The sequence below is a fragment of the Dermacentor albipictus genome, chromosome 8, assembly GCF_038994185.2.
Source record: "Dermacentor albipictus isolate Rhodes 1998 colony chromosome 8, USDA_Dalb.pri_finalv2, whole genome shotgun sequence".
NCBI lineage: Eukaryota > Metazoa > Arthropoda > Arachnida > Ixodida > Ixodidae > Dermacentor > Dermacentor albipictus.
In genome coordinates this window covers 80,222,230-80,241,207 of record NC_091828.1, presented here as the reverse complement: position 1 = coordinate 80,241,207, position 18,978 = coordinate 80,222,230, and the positions used below count along the sequence as shown (strand labels likewise).

At 46.0% G+C, this 18,978-nt stretch overlaps 1 protein-coding gene across 3 annotated transcripts in view; it reads left to right on the top strand.

The window, feature by feature from the left end:
• Positions 1-18,978, top strand: part of LOC135898663 (uncharacterized) — a 264,427-nt gene that overhangs the window by 221,983 nt on the left and 23,466 nt on the right. Inside the window, exon 6 of one of the 3 annotated variants that reach the window (XM_065427740.1) lies at positions 11,213-11,279. The exons of the other annotated variants lie outside the window; for them this stretch is intronic. The gene's annotated coding sequence lies outside the window, so the exon portion shown is untranslated. The remainder of the gene's footprint in view (positions 1-11,212; positions 11,280-18,978) is intronic. 3 annotated transcript variants of the gene reach the window in all.

Here is an 18,978-nt window from a genome sequence, read left to right as displayed (position 1 = left end):
CCGGTGTCGTCGGCGTCGGCTCAGGCGTGCGGCGCTTGCTCAGGCGCACATTTCGTTGCCGCGCCGAACGCTGCGTTGCTCGACGCTCACCGCGTCCGATGCGGGGCGCGTAGCCGCTGCGCCGTAGCAAAGCCACCTAGAAACAGTCTCTGTAGCACGCCGCAACCTTCGCTTCTCATTCCAACGAGCAGCTCTGTCTCCAGGAGGCATCTCACTTCGTGAGTGTCTAGCAGACGCAAGCGCAGCTGCTTATATACCGCCGCGACGCCGCGAGCGACGGCGCGAGTTGGAGCCCCGTTTCTCCTCTGTCGTGACGTCACGGTGTCACGTGGTATTGAAGGCGACACCGCCGCGCCTGAGGAGCTGGGTTGAGCTCTAGTAATATGCTTCGCATAAAATCTCCATACGGAACAGCTTTATAGGAAGGGAAACAACAGCGCGATGACGATCACCTGCGTCAGCTGCATCGTAGCGGTTTCGCCGTTGCAGAATGAACCGGCAACTACGAGAAGGCGCGCCAAGCGGCCCCTCGAACAGTGGCCGGAAAAAGACGATCTATTCTGAAGCCGCGGAATGTCTCGCCGCATCCCCCCTTCCCAGAAGACCCGAGCAATCACACGATGCCTCGCGACATTTTGATTCGCCTCCTGAAACGGGCCGTACGTTACAGTTGAATATAAAATATCTTAAAACTAGCCAGGTAATTAGAGCGTAATTTTGTTTCCCTCGTAGTGCAAGAGAAAATATCCGAACGCTAACCTTAGGCGGCTCTTTCCATATTTATACTTTCTCGCGCATATATCTTCCGTCCGAATGTGGTTCCTGTAAGCTTTATTCCGGTTTTGTTCCTTCTTTGTTGCGACTTCGTTCCGTTCCCTAACGCCTTGCCGACGCTATATTGGGACGTCCAATTTCGCTCGCTGCGGCTGTGTGTGTTCAGTTGGCACTCCCGAATTGCCCCGTCCTTCTCCCTGCGGGCGGCGTCTGCTGGCGACGTCTAGGCACGCCTTGATTCATTGGCGAAGCGGCTGTAGTCATCGTACAAGAGATAGAGAAGAATAGCGAACAAGAAATAAAGAGGAAGACTGTGGAAACTAATGGCAGAGAGGTGCATTTCGTCGAATCTGCGTGGGGGAAAAAAAAAGCACCGGCAATTAGCCGTTCGAGCGCCTAATCGTCGCGCCGGTGCTAATTTGAGCGCCTCGTAGGCGTATGCATGCGTAATTACTACGCGTTATCTGTAGCCTCGCCTAATTAAACGTCAATCACATTCCTCTTCTCATTAGTAATGACGCGAAGCGCTCGCTACAGTCTCAAATTGTCTCGAAGGTTGTCTTTGGTTCATAAAATGTGGTTCAATATTTACGACATAAAAATATTGTTTCGACATACATCAAGCGCATTCCCGCGTACGAATGTTCCTTGTTAGGAATCCTTATGATTTTGAGCAAAATGATTCGCTCCTACCTTTGCCCTTCTAAGTACCTTAACACCGGTACTCCCTTAGCCCCCAAAAATAGGTGGGTCGCAGAACATTCACACAATTTGGTCAGGGTAAAGATGAATTTTCACCTGCACTTCGTTTTGGCGAAGTGTACATGTTATTGAGAAAGCGTTGTCTTCAGCGTGAGTGTGTAGCGTGGGGTGGATGACAATCGTCTCCTTGCCAAGGTTATTCCTTGCCCGTGAACGTACTGGGTTTCCGGATTAATGATTAGCCATATTTTCCTGGTGTGCCTGCGCTTGAAGTTGTTGCTCGGAAAATAGCCCCGATCTCGCGATTTTGCTACCCTCCTGGTTGTAAATGAGATTATTGAGCGACCACCCCGAAAGGTTTCTGTCCTCGGTTTCAAACGGCAGACCGCGGGGAAGTTTGCCTGAACTGCTAAACTTTCTTTTTGAGTGGCGCGTTGCCTTTTGCAGCGATAGCTCTGATTGCCCCACTGCATTGGTCGTTTTGACGTCCGTCGGTGTGAACCGGCGCCGTCTATCTCTGGAATGCCAAAATCGTCTGCGAGAAGATTTCAAAAATTTTCATTGTCCCGCGTTCGTTAAAGCTCACGACCAACAGAGTGGCACTCCAGGCTGCTGCTTCTCAATCCCTGTGTCGATGCTACAACAGTGGCGAAATAGTAAACCCATAGAGAGCGATCGTGTTAGCAGCTGCCTTTATTGGCTAACGTCCGCTCAACATCCGTGAACTGCACAGTGCTGGCGTCCGCGCATTGTCAGTGTGCTAGGACGTTGCCTTCTCTGTTGGGGTGATGGTTTAAAATTAGACTCACTTTTGCTACATGTAACGGCAATGATTCACTGCGTCTGTTCCATTTGTTTGTTTGTGTGTTTGTTTGTTTGTTCGCCCTCTGTTTGTGGATCATACCCACTATAGGGAACTAGCTCAAATTCAGATGGAACTAGAAGGCGATTAGTCATTTCAAGGAAACAACCGAAGTATTTGGGAAGAATCAAAGGAATAAAAAGATAGCATAATGAATAGGCATTTATCTAAATAACCTTTCTGAAACAATTATCTCCTCTGCGGCTGAGCAAGCATCCTTGTGAAAATGCCCAATAGAGGAGGGTCCGAAAATAATAACTTCAAGAATGCCAAAATTCACTGCAATTGTTGTAATTCCTGCTTCTAAAATGCTTTTCCTTGGATTCGTGGATCCGCGACAGAATAAGAATGAACGCAGTGGGGAGGGAGCAAGACCACCTGTGTTGTGATGAAAGTTTAAGGAAGGCATTTGACACCGTAATTGAGTGCAATTTTTCTTCAATTTTTCTTCAATTTACGAGAACTGTGCCACGAGGCCCATTCTTGCTGCAGGCTTCATTAATAAAGAATCCCTATTGTTCAGGTATCGAGGCAAGTCTTATTGATTTTAATCCAACTGGCACTAGAGAATGGAATACGTGCAGCCCGGGATACTCGTTATTTGCAGCGAGTGATCAACATAAGGAAAACGAATCTGTTGTTATGACAACTGATGATGATGATCCTTCAATATATGGTCCGCACCTACAGCGGAGGATGGTCCAGAAATCGGGGGATTTGAGCGCATTGATCTTTATAGGAAGGAATGACTAATTACTAAATTATAAAATGCCGGAAGGTTGTTCAATTTCGTCTTCATTAGTCTTCTTCTAGTGCTCAGCTTCTCGTGTTTACAGGATGGCGCTTACGTCGACTTGTATACGTCGATAGCGTGAGGCCCATTAACGGGGTAGCCCAAATGTAAACTTCAGAAAAGCCGTACAAATTCCGCAGCAAAAAGCGAAGTGGTAGTTTAGTATAGATAAAGATAAACGTTAGACTATTTATATTATTTATTTATTAGCATTGCAAGCCCCGCTCTGCGGATTCTAGCAGGGTGGTTTACGAAATGCAATAGTCAACAGAATTCGCAGAAACAGTCAAACAATACAGGTTTCAGCAAAGCTGACAACGCGACAAAATATGCAATGTAGTCGCTCTGAATTATATACAAACGGTGTTAGCGTTGGCGACAGTACATAACGACTAGTTAGATTATTCTACTCCGTAACAGTTCTCGGAATGAAACAATATTCAAAACAATTACTTCTAGTAGTGAATGGCGTTATTGATAGATCATCACATTGAGTGGCATATCCAGATTAGCAATTACTCAATTCTGTCGTGTAGATGTAAAGTGCCCTTTAAATAATTGATAGAGATACTTGAAACGTGAACGGCAGTTTCTCTAGCTTAAGGTTTCTAGATTGGCTTTCGGCAATAGATCAGTCATCGAAGTGCTACCGAAACTTAAAAATAAAACGAACAGCCTTTTTTTTGCTCTCTTTCCAGTTTGTCAATATTTGTTTCTATGTGTGGGTCCAAAATAATCACAGCATAATCAAGTGTTGGTATCGTAACCGTCTTGTATGCCAGCAGACGGACTTCAGGTGTAATGAACTTTAGTGAACTTAAGAGCTCTTCGAAGGAAGCACAGCTTACAGCATGCATTGCTGATTACAAAACTGATGTGTTTAGTCCAGTTAAGGATATTGCTAATCAAAGTACCTAAATACTTATTCTCTGTAACTTCAGAGAGGTATACATTATTAGCACTATAGACGAAGGCAACAGAGTGCTTCTTTTTCGTAATTTTCATAAAGATTCTTTTGTTAAAGCTACTGGGCGTTTGCCAGGATTCGCACCATGTATATAACGTCTGAAAGGCCTCGTTTAGTATCAGTTGATCGGCAGAATTTTTTGACAGTGGTGTGCAGCACACATTCATCGGCAAACAGTTTTATCTTATACGTAGGTATTTTGTTCAATGTGATTAATAAATAAATGGCAAGAGAAGTAAAGGCCCAAGCACCGAGACTTGTGGGACGCCAGACTGAACTGGAAGTCAGTTTGACGGGTGATGTTTGTAAACCACACATTGTTGATTATTGCTAAGATAAGCGTTCCGCCAAATTACAGGGTCTCTGTTCTGTAGTGTTTTTTCGTGCTTAAAAACATTTTTTTTATGCCAAACCTTGTAGAATGCCTTTTCAACGTCCATAAATATTAGATCAGTTTGGTGTCCATTATTTATTGAGTTGGCAAAATCAGGCAGTGTTTCCACAAGCTGCGTGCAAGTTGAATACCTTTCTTCTGAATCCATGCTGGTATTCAGTTAGCATTTTATGTTTTTCAAGATACTCCGATATGTTGTTATGAATAGTGTGCTCGAGTAGTTTAGAAACAGTGGACTTTATTGCGATTAGACGGTAGTGATTACCGCATTTCTTATTTCCACTTTAATTAGGGGTTTTTAACCTGGCAATCTCGCAGTCACTCGGTACTTGACCTTTTAGCTAACGACTCAGAAAACCATTTACCATACCTTTTCAAAAACGAATTGGGCGTGTTGTGTGGTGCACACGCTGTGATAACATCAAGATTCGGAAGCGTATTGAAAATACCCTGTTCACTAATGACCACATGTTTTATAGGTGGCACAGAGATACAACGCTATTTTCGTGCGTAAATGCAGATTTAAAATAATCATTAAACCTTTCGCTAATGACTATATCTTCTAAAGGTGGCTCAGGCGGTACGCTATTTTCGTGCGTAAATGCAGATTTAAAATACTCATCAAATGCATTAGCAATGTTATTTTCATCGTCTGATAGTGAACCTTCTGTATAAGATAGTTCAGAATCTTCAGATTTGGGGAAGATTGACTCCCAAGATTTCCCTGCAGGTGACGCCGAAATAAAGACAACAGTGTAAATATTAGCCGGGTCTGACCCTTCAGCAGCGGAAGGCGCAACTTTCACCGTCGAATATGGGGGCAGAGGTTTTAATGAAGCTAGCAACCACTAGAGAGTGATAGGCTCAATTCTAGAATGCTATACGTGTGTAAAGATACGTTATTAGCTCGAGCAGGTTGGGTGACTATTTGTCACCGCCCCGTTCCGAAGCGGTGGCCAGTAGAAACCATCACCATCAACACGATTCGCATTTCTTTTACTTCTCGAAAGGACATTGCTCGCTCGCACCTGCGAACGTTCACTCCAACAAAGACCGCACGAAGCAGTGTACGGATTACCGCGCATCATATTTCTCCGGCTACCGCGTCGCAGCTTTGCGTGACCGACGAAAGTGTGAGTTTTTTTGTAGATTCGTGCTATACGCTTGGTGGTATCACGAACTTTTATTCTTCTTTGGGGTTTCCACGGGAACTCATTTGCAGTGTACGGAGAGATGCGACTTTGTCGTGTGCTGGGAAATACAGAACGTGCCTTAGTTCGTCTACAGACACGTGACTTTGTAAAGCGTGCCGTCTGATGATTGCAACTGCACGTTGCCTGTAAACCAGGCTTCAGCTCCTACATCGCTGCTTCGTCGTTGTGCGAAGGGTAGAGTGAGAGATAGCATTTGTTCCGTGCGGTGCTTGGACAGCGTCATTCATTACCTTCCCTGTCGTGACACCTGTTTTGTGGTCCCTTAAATCTACAAAGGACATGCGGCACAGGTTGAGGCCAGAGCGTTGGTAGTATGTTTCTGAGAGCTCTTTGTTCCACTTTCCGTGTAGTTGGCCAAGTGATTGATGTAGTAAAATGGGGACGAACGCGCTCGGAGGCAGGTCCAGTAGGTGTGGGGAGGCTCCATTTGGGTAATTCATCAAAACACGACTCGTGTGTATACTGGGTGTTTTCTATCTTATTTTTGTTTAAACCATAACAGATATTTAGAGATTGCCTGTGGCAGATATATTAATTGTACTCCTTGAGCTCGATTGCTTGGAGCGGCGGACATTTCTGGCATAATAAGTTGAAGCGCATAATTGATTAATCAACGAGAAATCAATAATTAAATTTTTAAGTAACGCCACATACTGACGGCACATATTCCAATCTCCAAGTCGTATCCCCGGTAAAAAATGCCCTGTCGTTCAACTTAATAATTGAAGAAAACGTCAATTTACGCATTGAAGCACAAAAGTAACTGGGGTGCCAATGTATTGTGTCGCCAACTTTAAGAATGATCTGGAAACTGCTGTCATACTGAAATTTCATTCCAAGTGGATACGCCTTTACAGGAAATCGCAGGTTACGCTTCGTAAATTGCAATATGCGTTCTTTAAAACTCATGTTCTCAGTGGCTATAGTGCTGGGCTGCTGAGCACGAGGTCGCGGGATCGAATCCCGGCCACGGCGGCCGCATTTCGATGGGGCCGAAATGCGAAAACACCCGTGTACTTAGATTTAGGTGCACGTTAAAGAACCCCAGGAGGTCGAAATTTGCGGAGTCCCCCACTACGGCGTGCCTAATAATCAGAAAGTGGTTTTCGCACGTAAAATCCCATAATTTATATTTTTAAAGCCTATCGTGAAGCCCCGTAGACCGCACTACGAAGTGTAATTGAACCATTTAGTTGTGACAGCTTCAAGTACCGCGCTTAGAGGGCGCTTTTGATTTTCTTGCGAGGCACTGATCTCAAACGAGGTGAATCCAGCTCCATATTGTGTGTGTTAAGTGTCGTACAGCCTGCGATTATACCATTTCATTTATCATCGCATTTATCCGCAGTAACGTGTAAGGCGTGCCACAATAGGCGGAACTGTTGTTCAATGTTCATTAAATAACCTTTCTGTCACAATCAATCAATCAATCAATCAATCAATCAATCAATCAATCAATCAATCAATCAATCAATCAATCAATCAATCAATCAATCAATCAATCAATCAATCAATCAATCAATCAATCAATTTATTTATTTCCTTAAAAAAGGAGGAGTACAGGACTAAAAGCTTGGACAGCTTGACAAGGTCCCGACCCCTTGTAAGTTGGTATAACGGTAAGATAACAGCCAGTCATACGCAAGAAATAAAAAAAAAGCATCACAACGCAACGGGTAATACAGAGTGAAAAAAGACGGCAAGAAATAATCAACACACATAAACAACAGTGGGGAACAAAATTAGGAGAATAGGAAGGCATGGTATAGCCTTGCAAATAAATAAGTTGACAAAAACGTTTAATGCGAGAGTTTCGGTTTCTGGAGGGATCAAGATTTTGTCGGTCTAATAAGTTTAATAGCGAAGGTAATGTAAAAGATAACGATTGCTCATCATAGGAGGTTCTTGGGTCTCGGTTATCTCGGTCGTATATAGGCTACTCGCCCCCTTCCTGACCGGTGGGTGGTACTTAGCGTTTGTGCAGGTGCGTTCTCTTGCCATATCTTACCTTTTCGTTGCCGCTGCTAAAGTAACCTGAAGGTGTATGTTAACCTAGACCAAGCTGCTTTCTTTAATGTGCGTGTTGACCGCGAAATGACCGGAATGCGAGTCAGTGTGAGAGTGCGCGACGCCCGTACGAACAGGGCGCGATGCGATCGTCCAGTTTCGTGCGCTTCGAATACACGACGAATATTCTCGCGAATCGTTCACACATCGATGCCGTGTCTTTCGTATCTTGATTTTTTTTGTCATAGCTTGTTTAATAACATCGTTTGCGATGATAACGCCCCCTGCGCGTAGCCGCGCGACATTTGCAGCAGCCACCGTCGCGACGATGACATGCCTGTTAAGCGTGCTCGATGCTTGAGCATATTGGCGGCGAGGAGTTACGGAGTCGCCCTCTATCGGAAGCGCCTCGATGCCGTAGTATGAGGGATCACGTGACGCGCTCCTCATAGGTTTTGCTGTCAGCGCTCACTGAAAACACCACGCGCGAGCTCTCCCGGACATTTCTGTAAGTACTTTCGAAACGAGAGAAGTTTCTTACTGTCTAAATAATAATCTTGGGCAAGCTGAAAGCACACAACGTTTACAGCCGCTATCTCTTTACCGAATACGTACAGTGAACGCCACTGCGCGCGGTCGCCGCGATGGAGTCTCCCGAACCGGCTTCTTGCGTGAAAGGTAGGTAAACGCCGAGAGCAAACTATGTGAAATATGTTCTTATAGTGTTTGTATAACTAAATGGAGCGTAATAGAATGAAGCCTCAATGCAGCGATCGCGCAGATTCGCAGCGACCGACTGCGCGTCTGCATGCTTGTCCGCGCACTGTTTCGCTTTCTCCGCGCGCGCGTTTTCGCACCCTGCCATGAGCTTTAGGCCGCAGAATATGAGCATTTGACAGTATACAGGCAACCATTGTTGCGTGGGCGCTATCAGAGCTGTTCAAAAATAATTTCATTGTAGAGACTTCGACGCCTACGGGGACTGTGATGTGCCGTCGCGACGATGCAATCTTTTTTTTCTTCTAAATTCTTTGATCTTTCAATACTATTTTTCGAGTTGCGTCGCACTGTATGTTTATCGGCGTTCTCAGCGTGCAATTTCCCGCTGCTCCTTTTTTGTAATCCAGTGCATTAATTCATAACACAAACATGACTATATGCTATGCATTCTTTAAATGTGCTTCTCACCGCTGCCTTTCCACTCATAGTATCGACAAGTTCATAGACCAAACCGTCATGACATTAGTCGGGCAGCGGACTCAGGCGAGCGTCTCAGTGCGCGTTTTGAGAACATCGCAGACCGGGCGCCGTAGCAGAAATCTTCCTCGCGTCTGTGCTTGCTGCATACCCGAGTTTTAGCCGATGACTGCCGGTTTTATGTTTCGCGAGCCAAGCTTCACGCAGCTTCTTGTCCTGCGGCTACGTGTGAATAAGGCCGACACCGGACTCCGTCACGTGCGTCCGGCCCTGCGGCACCGAGCAGTAGCCTACCATGTTGCGCGCCTTCAAAGGCAGCCACTACCTATTGTAGTGCTTTCAAGCGTTGTAAAGGAGACACTCGAAGCGGGAAAATTTCGCCACTAAATGAAAACCGCAGCGTACGAGGGAATTTAAACTCGTTTTCAGCTCGCTTCGGCGCGCCCGAAGCAGCCGACGCGGCCGCTATGTCCACGTGATCCCTCCTAGCACGTCACGCCGACGGTGGCGCCAGCTTTTCCAGTGGTGGAGCTCGAGGCCAATAGTGTATGCATGCTTGCGCGTTTGCGTTTTTTTTTTCATTTTTCGCAAACTCCGTACGAGTTCGTGGATGCTCACTTACTTCGCGAGGGTGAGCCTGACGGTTCGCTACATAGCTGGAATTTCGCGAAACCTTCATTACCAGAGTGGTTTAACCAAGATGCGGCGAGCTTTCATTACTTAATAGGAGAGGTTAGGAGCAGTCGAGTTTGCTGCCGGGGAGATGAAAGGCAAAATAATGAAGCAGCTCGTTACGCTAATTAAACGGCCGCCTACGCGCAGTCACTACGCGGGTCTCGCAACCACGCCCTTCTGTACTTTTAGGAAGGCATGCGTTTGGTTAGTTAGTTAGTTATAACGGAGCGGCAGTCCAGCACGTGCAGTTTACTGGTTGCCCACAGCCCGCACCCTCTCCTTCCCTTCCGCCTCCTTCTCCGCACCATGCACTGCGACATTTTGTATGCCACTCGTGTGGAGGTGACACACTTTCCAACCGATACTCCTCTTATCCTCCCCCCAGCCCCCCTCCCCCCCCCCCCCCCCCAAGAAAAACTATGCCAGCTTCTGAATCGCTGTAGTAAGTGGCCTGCGGTTTGATTGACAGGCACGAATGAGTAGCACTCGCTCTGGTCGAGGTGACCTCTGCGAAGCTGCACCTTTGTCGCAGCGTATAGGTGTACCACCCGGATTGTATTGCAATTAGGAATGCGTTCGCGAATAGCTTGGTAACGAAGTAGTAGCTTGTTAAGGTAGTTGGCGATCGTGATAATTACCACTATCACATATTACCGTTTGATCTACTGCGTGAGCAGAGCGCATCAATGTGCGTGTATAGGATCGTCATGTGCAATTCAGCCGTTTAACGCTTCCATATTTTATTCTGCTTTACGTGAAGCGATAAGTGCTACTGCAGGACATTTTAACCTACCACCATGTGGTAATGTACCTGAGGAACGTCTTCTAGAGCTTAGAGATATCAAAATTTGGAATAAACTGCCAACGGGAATAATTAATTTCTCGAACTTCTGAAGTGCGTTCAAGCAGTACTAGATAAGTATGTTAACGTCGCAATAAATATCCAGATGCCATATTCGAGTTTAAATGCACTGATTTAATAATAAAATACTTTTAGTCAGTACTGTGGCTTTCGTAGTCAATTGGAGATATCATATAGTGTATCGTGCTAATGCAGTAATAAAGAATTTTGAATTGTGCTGTGCTATCAAAGAAGATTAATCGCTGAAGCTATGAACTATTTAATGTACTGTGCACAGCACACTAACTTGTATCTCTCTTCTCTCACGGTATGTTATTCATACAACAGCTGCTAATGTATAACAGCTATATAACAGCTGTTACTATAACTGTAATCGCAATAACTGCTATTCTGTGTAACATTCTTATCTAATTAATTGTTATCATGATGTACTTTACTTCGAACTTGGTTCGCTTTGCTTTTTTGTGAATTCGCTCTCGTCTTGCTTCTAACTATTATCTGCTATGCTACGTTATGCCTGTGTATTGTTCACCGGAATTTCAATAGCATTTGGCCACAAGTCCGACAAGTGTTTGTTTACCTGTGTTTTGTGATATGGAAATAAATACTTGTCCTTCCCCTTAAAGGGACACTAAAGGTTACTATAAAGTGAACGTGTACTGTTGAAGTACCATCCCAGAAACCTCGAAATGCTTGTTTCGTGCCAAGGAGAGACTTACTTTAAAAGAAAAAGCGTTCTGAAGCGTCCGCGTGCCTCTAACGCAGTTCAAAACGCCCGCCCTCCGATCGAGGAGTACTGACATCATGGTCTCATAGTGACGTTGCGCCATCGGTGAGTAGAACGGCGTCCGCAGACGGCGCTACGGCTTTTCTGCGCAAAACACAAACGCGCGGCCAGAAACAGAGCCAAGACAGAGCCGACAGCAGATCGAAAGCGGGAGTATGGTGGCTAGCGGAAGGAGAAACGCGCGACCATAAGCTGGTACTTCATTCTATGACGCAAACTTCGACGCTCGTCGCAATGGACCCTGACAATGACAGACTGGTTCGCGATGCTGAGCTCAACTTCAGCGATTTGAGCACCGACGAGCGCGACCTGCTGCTGAGGGCTCGCACTGCCGGGGTCGTTGCGTACTACGACGGCGGCCTCGACACCGCGGCTCTCCGGAGCGGGAAAGCAATGAGGGCTTCCCACGACATCACATGGACGTGGCATTCTCGCTGCTTGTTCCAAATGAAAGTTTCGCGAGCCAGCAGAACCCTCACAGCACGACGCGATAACGAAACTACTGAAACTCCAAAGCGTGCGCGGCGCAGAGTCGAGCGAAAACGAAGCCTTTCGACCACCCATACTACTGAAGGGTAATGTCAAAACGCTTTTTCTTAGAACCGAATAGACGTAGACAAGTAGCATTTTCTTCCGCCTTATAATCGAATGAAATGATATTTTTTAATACGAGTAGTTGAGTATTAGTAACACAAATTATGAGGAGTGCTTTCGTCATCGGGCTAGTACCGGAATGTCGCTGGGGGGTCTGAAATCGTGTCATGCATTTACCTCAATTTCTCGGTTACTAAAGCTCTGTTCGCGATTATATTGACGCCTTAGACGTTCTAGAACATTGCTCTACCACTTTAACTTGACTTTCTGGTAACCTTTAGTGTCCCTTTAAAACGTGCTACCGTGCGCCACAAAACAACTCTGATCCTGCTCCTTTAATTAGCGTAATGTTGCAGCCGTCCTTGTTTACATGCTTTCGTAACGCTCGGTAAGGTCTACAGGCAACACATCGCCTGCACCAAAACATAGAGGAGCAATTTAGTTGATTTTGACCACTTGCGTGACGCTTTTGCGTGAGCAACACAGCGCCTGGTGACCCAGTTCCAACTTGCTCCTGTAAATTTTGCTTCGTTTGATATTGATTGTTTGGACGTCATGAAAAGTTAGCGCAGCATCAAAAACCACTTCTACTCATTATTATTCACAGCAACAGCGCGGCTGTTGTCTTTTAAGAGTGCTGTCGAGAGAGTCGCCACGAAGCGCACTTTCTGTTTACAGCGTGACATCGACAGGTTTAATTCAAGCCGTACAATGCCTGCGCTCTATGCGAAATTCATTTGTGTTCGATGCGTCTATCGTAGGCACGTACAGTACAGCACAATTAATGCGGGGCCATTACTCGTATTAAAACACTGGATCATTCTCCATCGTTTTTTGCAATATATATATATATATATATATATATATATATATATATATATATATATATATATATATATATATATATATATATATACACATACATAAGGGAGAAGAAAGGGGGTGCACCGATGGGCCCGATTATTTTTATTAGTCATATCATGAGACGCCAACAAACACCAAGCACAACATAGCAGAAATTACTAGTGCCTAATAATATAAATAAAGAAACAGTCAATTATAAGAAATGAAAATGGATGAAAAAACAACTTGCTGCAGGTGGAGCACGATCCCAGAACCTTCGCATTACGTGTGCGATGCACTACCAACTGAGCTACCGCGGCACCGCTTCCCCATCCACTTTCCTGGGTATTTATGTTTCCTAGTAGAAACCTGGGAGTGTTAGCCAGCGCCACCACTCACAAACCTTGGCGGCGGATGTGGAACATCCTTTCTGCCGCAGGCGCCGCGACAACTTGACGCCTTTGACAGAAAGTGCCGGTAAACGCTGTGGTGAAACTCTTCCCAGGGCACGGTCCGCCTGGTTGCAAAATAACCTTTTAAACTAGGTTCTGCTTGAACTAGCAAACTTCAGAATAACTTTGCCTGCTTTTGTAGAGCTAGTCGCTTCGTTGTCCTTCCGCAGTATTGCCCGTTACCCTTACGGCGGCGGCTTACTTCTTTCGGTAAGGAGGGGGAAGGAGGAAAGAAAAAAGTAGAAGGCAGGGAGGTTAACCAGAATAACGTCCGGTTGGCTACCCTACACCGGGAGAATGGGAAAGGGGAAAAAGAACGTAGGCACCCGGCGGCTCGTTGGGATAGTCCGCACGGCGCCCTGGCACGAACATATCCCGTTGCATCTCAGACACTTCAAAGGAGAGTCTTACAACCCACAGAGTGACGGCAACATCGATTACACCCGGCGCACGCACAACTAGCACAGGTACAAGAGGTATAGTCGTGACCACGAGAAAGCACGTTCCCGCATCGCCTTCCCGTCGCCGAAGGCCGGACTACAACAAGCGACGAGCATGACCTGACGGTGCAGCCGATCTGGCATTCAATTATGTCTAGGTATACGAGTCGTTGGATAGAACGCACCGATGTGAAAAGTATGTGTTATTATTTTTTTCCTGTTTGTGGGGAACTTTTATGCTTTCATGTGCTATCTGATCCAGCCTCATTATGCCATGTGTTCTTTAAAAGAAGCCCTCACAACAGCAAGACCGACAATGCGCTGACTTCGGGTGTAAAAGAGGCATGCTATTAAAATTAATGTTCAGGTTCCGTAACTTATGATAATGACCATGCCAATGTACACTTCGCCACAGGACAAAGGAGAGGGAGTTGCCTAGCAGAGTACCCTAACGTGTCCGTTGATAGTTCGGCGCTTCTCCTTCTGTCTTTTTTCTCGATGTCGCCGTACAACTTACGCTGTCGTCATAATGAACTTGAACCACCTCGCCAAAGTTTATAACTTGCGTTCGCCCTTATTCTAAGGATGCCTTTCCGCGTTCTTACTGTAACCTCGCGGTACACTAATAGAGAATCACTGTGCAAACAAAAAGGCGGAGAGAGTGAGAGCGAAGAAATGGGACAAGGTTTCGTGTGACGCCGTCCTAGCAAAGAGGCTCGCAACAAATTACGAGCGAGTTCGGCGCCTTCGTTTCGTCTGCGCGTCGTCTGCGACAGTACGGGGGAGGCTCATCTGTTCGCCGTCCAAGTTGTGCAACTCGGAGACAGGCGTCTGTCGTTATGCCGGACGCTCGCACCATTAGCGTTTGTCGCCTACCACAACCACATCACACGAAAATGACACAGACGAGGCTGTTGGACGAACAGCCCCAATATGTGTTAGAAGACCGCAGCCTGTTGGCGCCAGAAAACCGAATATATATATGAAAACGAGCCGAGACTCTGGAGGTTCCGGCAGCAGCAGAAGGCTGCCCAAATATCCGCCTTGGAAGGAGCCATACGTGTCTCGTCTGCGATCGAAGAAGCGGCTTCAGAGGGGGCGGGTAAAAGGCTATTGCAGTTTATTTGTCTAGTCGGTAACGAAAGACTCCGCCACGTGGGCGGAGTATACTTGAGGAAAGTCTGGCGCTATACGGGAGCTTCTGCATCCTGCTTCGTTTGGGGACCCATATAGCTCGCTCCCTTGCCGAGGTTAAACAACACACAAAAAAAGGGGGCGAAGGCAAGACGAAAGGCGTAAAATGCGGCACGGTCTTCGGCAGTCTGATATATCTAGCAGGAGCGACATAGCATGCCACTCCTATGGATCGAAACCGCATACTATAGTGGCTTGGCGAAAGCACTTTGCTAGCTGGGTCTACAAAAAAAAAAGGAAAAAAAGAAAGGCCGTACGACGTAACTGCATTGCAAAGCTTAATGAATCCTGTTGCTGTATGAGATATAACTCGTTGCTCTATGGCGGAGTCCTATTCTTGTCCTGTCTTGTGTGCGTGGCTTGCTTCAGCAGGTTTGGATTCATGGAACGGTGCTTTTGACAAGCCTACACGAGTGAGACAGTCACGATGACAAAAGAAGAAAGAAACGGGGAGAAGGATATTATTCGCGCCGCTGTTTGGCCAGTTAATGAAGCTTACATAGTTTAAGGAAAGTATGCGTAATGCCGCGGGAAGGCGCCAACAGCTTAATTATAATTTCACTCGCGTGTGCTTTCTTTCTCGGAGCGAAATGTCTAAGAGAAAAAATGTTTGCGCCGCTTCGCGTGGTCACATGCGCATGGCTGAGTCTATCCCACGGTTATGAAAAGTACTCTAAACAATTCTGCGCCTTGCGGAGCTTATCTTGTTCCCACGCGGTTAATCATCATCTGTCTTGCGTATGCCTTTCCATTGTTTAACGCTCTGCGCTTGCTACTTTTGTGTCAGCGGTACTGTGCCACAACAATACACGCCTTCTGTTCGTGACCTAAATGTTCCTCGCCCAAAGCGCTCAGGGAAACAAAAGCACTCAAGATAGATGACTATTAATTGTTTGGGGGTACGAGATGAGCAATAGAGAGCGCAAATTTTGCTTGTGTTGTAGGTGCACTAAAGAAATGTTGGAAAATATGTGGCAGCTCAATCCGTAAATATATGATAAAGCGATAACCACACACAGTAAAACGTTTTGGAACTTTAGTGCTTTTAGTTTGACTCATGGACGTCACTTTTACTCCTAATGGGTAGACCTTGTACTTCTACTTGGTCACTGGACACTCATGGGGGAGGTGCAACGACCTCATCTTGAAGCGTCTAATGAATTTATTTTATTTAGGAATGCTGCCAATATAATCGCAGATTATAACAGGGAAGACACACAAAGTACGATAAATTGATGTGCGCTTAGCCAATCAATGGTAACGCCTAGCAGGTTCATTTAATTTGGGACGTTGTGTCGAGGAAGCTGCACCGTGCGCGACTGGATTACAGGAAGCGACCTCATAGAGAGTTTTAGCGCGTCTGTTATTTCGCTATATGGAAGAACGTATTGTGGAACACCGGGTTACCGGACGCTGGCCGGTAGCGACATTTTGTGATGCTTCGTCCAACCACAATGATATATAGCGGTGGTCTCTTGTTCCACGGAAAAAAAGAAACATTTAAAAAGGCAACGTTTATTTCACGATTAGGGCGCTAGCTGCCGAAAAATTTACGCCAGCAGCGAAGTAGAATACATTTTCTCACTGCAGTAACAAGCCTGTGTTCGCCTAGTTGATTTGCCGCGCCTCCAGGTGGCGCCACCAATCCAGCCGCTCACGTTTACGCCTGAGGCTCACCCGGTAATCCGCCTGCTTATACCGCACTACCGGACGCGCCGAAAATTCTCTAGTGTCCGCCACGCTGTGCGCGTCGTCTTGTTCACCCATCTCGTGCGGCGTTTCTGAACGGCGACAAGGGTCTTTGATACTTAAATTATTTATTTATTTATTTATTTATTTATTTATTTATTTATTTATTGACCAACTTTCCTTAAAGGAGGCGGCTCGTGCGGATCAATTGCCGGCATTTCTTGCAAGACCCACGTATACAGCCTACAACGTCCTGGTATATTCGATTTGTTGAATGGGGTTTGAATGTGGTTTTCTTATCTGGTGTATCCTTTTTTTTTTGCCGTCCCGTAGACATTAGTGTAGTTGCGACAGACGGCACGAAAACTGCATGAAATGAAATTTTAATAGCTATCGCTTGTCGGCTGTTTCGCGGCGCACCAGGTGATAAAATTAAAAAAAAAAAAACGTTTCTCAGCTACGACTTCAGTGATGGCAATTGTAGCGCACTGTCACGCAGAATATTTTTTTACAGCTTTAAGCGTAGAAGTGACAGAAGACGATCGTAGAACACCATAAGTTCTCGCATGTCGTAGCTAACACTGTACAACATGGAAATAATTTTACTTTATCTTTTACGTTGTATTGGCAGTCTGTGTTAATGTATATTAGTGTTGTGTGATCTTTCTCATATCTCTGCTGTATAACCTGGAAGTAATAGATATTTTCACACATCCTTTCACATGTTCTTGTTTTTCTTAGATATAATAATGAGGTTGATTGTTTAAGTTTGCGGTATAGATCTATTTTTGATGAACAAATCGCACATACGCATACGTTATTACGGAAGGAAGTCGCAAACTCGCACTGTCGATGAGACCTCCTGTTAGGGAGCTTGCATAGAACGACCAGATGTAAGCAGTCAGAAATAGAGCGGTAAGTTAGAAAGGTTAAAGGGCAAACAACAATGAGGTACGCACAATACATTAGCGTCTGATTTTCATTAACTATGTCTTTACAAACAAAATAATTTAGGAGCAGAAGTAAGGACATAGTAATATCGCAGTAAGGGTATGAGGAATCAGCAAACATTTCAATTCTTGGCACAAAGAATGCAGTATTCGTACGGAGAACGAATTCCGAATTACTAATTTAATATAGCCGGCCGTTTTATTGGTCTACTTCCATTTTTCACAACTAATAAACTAAGAAAGAAGAATAGAGCCACCACCACTACTACTACTACTACTACTACTACTACTACTACTACTACTACTACTACTACTAATACTACTACTACTAATAATAATAATAATAATGCGGGTCGGGGGTATGCCAATATATCATGGCTAAGCTGCCTCATTAACCCATGAAACTCCTAATTTCTCGCCTCAACGTACGCACCAGACTGCTGATTTCGCCCAGCGGCCTCCAGGGTACTCTTCCATCCCTGCGCATACCACGTGTCGTGGTCGCGGAGCCAATAATCTCTTCTTTCGGGTCGACAGAGGGCGCGGTCAAGGCGACTCTCGCCACGACCGGCGTGTCATTTCTCGGTCACCAAGTCGCGAACCGTCGCCAGTGCACCGCTCCCCCCGCCCCCCCAGCTGCACTCTACGCTGCGATCAGTTACATCGGCTATTTGCGCTAAGCCTGGAAGCCTGAACCCTAATGCGCCCCCTACAAACGATTACACCGTTTTCGTCGATATTTGCTGTGCGACGACGACACAATAATGCGCTCTAATGTAACGGCGCGCAATCAGTGCCGACCGAGTCGGTGTGGCGGGAACTCCCAGATGATCGGGGCCGCTCTGTCTCTCGGTGGCCGATATTTTCGCGACATCGACCGAGAATCGTTAAAGCCCAAAGCAAAGCCAGGCCCACCGTCCGAAACTCTTCCCGCGAGCTTTTCCTTGTCCTTTCGTTCATTACCCCAGCTCAATTTTGCCCCGCGCTTTCTCTCTAATAGCGTATATACGGGATGCAGCGGCCTAAGTGCGTCCGCAATGCACGCTTCCCAGATAAAATGCACCTCTCAAACAAACAAAAAGGAAAGAAAAGAATAACAAGAAAAAAAAGGGATACGAAAGTAAGAAGGCAGTCGCTGGTCGTAACGTAATTGCGTCCGGAAACACCACCGCGGCAAAGAGCGCGCTATCAGTTTGTCATTTGTGTAGGGGGCATTCCCGGGGGACGCGTCCTGTAAGGAGCTGCAGGCTGGTATCGGCGAAGGGGAAATCGTTTTTTTTTTTTTTGGTTCCATAAGCGGGTACGGCAGATACGGATGCGTAGCGAGTTGGGAAGGGTGGACGTTGCGAGTGATTGTTTAGCGGATCAAAGAAAAAAAAAACGAAGAAAAAGAAGTACGACCATCGCGACCTGCAGGCTCCTAACTGTCCGTCGCGGCAACAATTGTGGGAGACGCGACCATTACGAAACGAGAGCGCCCTGTGGCGCTTGAAAAAATGGATGATCCATTAGAATAACCTGTTGCAAATGACGAAGCCAAGCTGTCATTTAAGTGCGCGGTTTCGTGGTTTAAGCGTGTGCT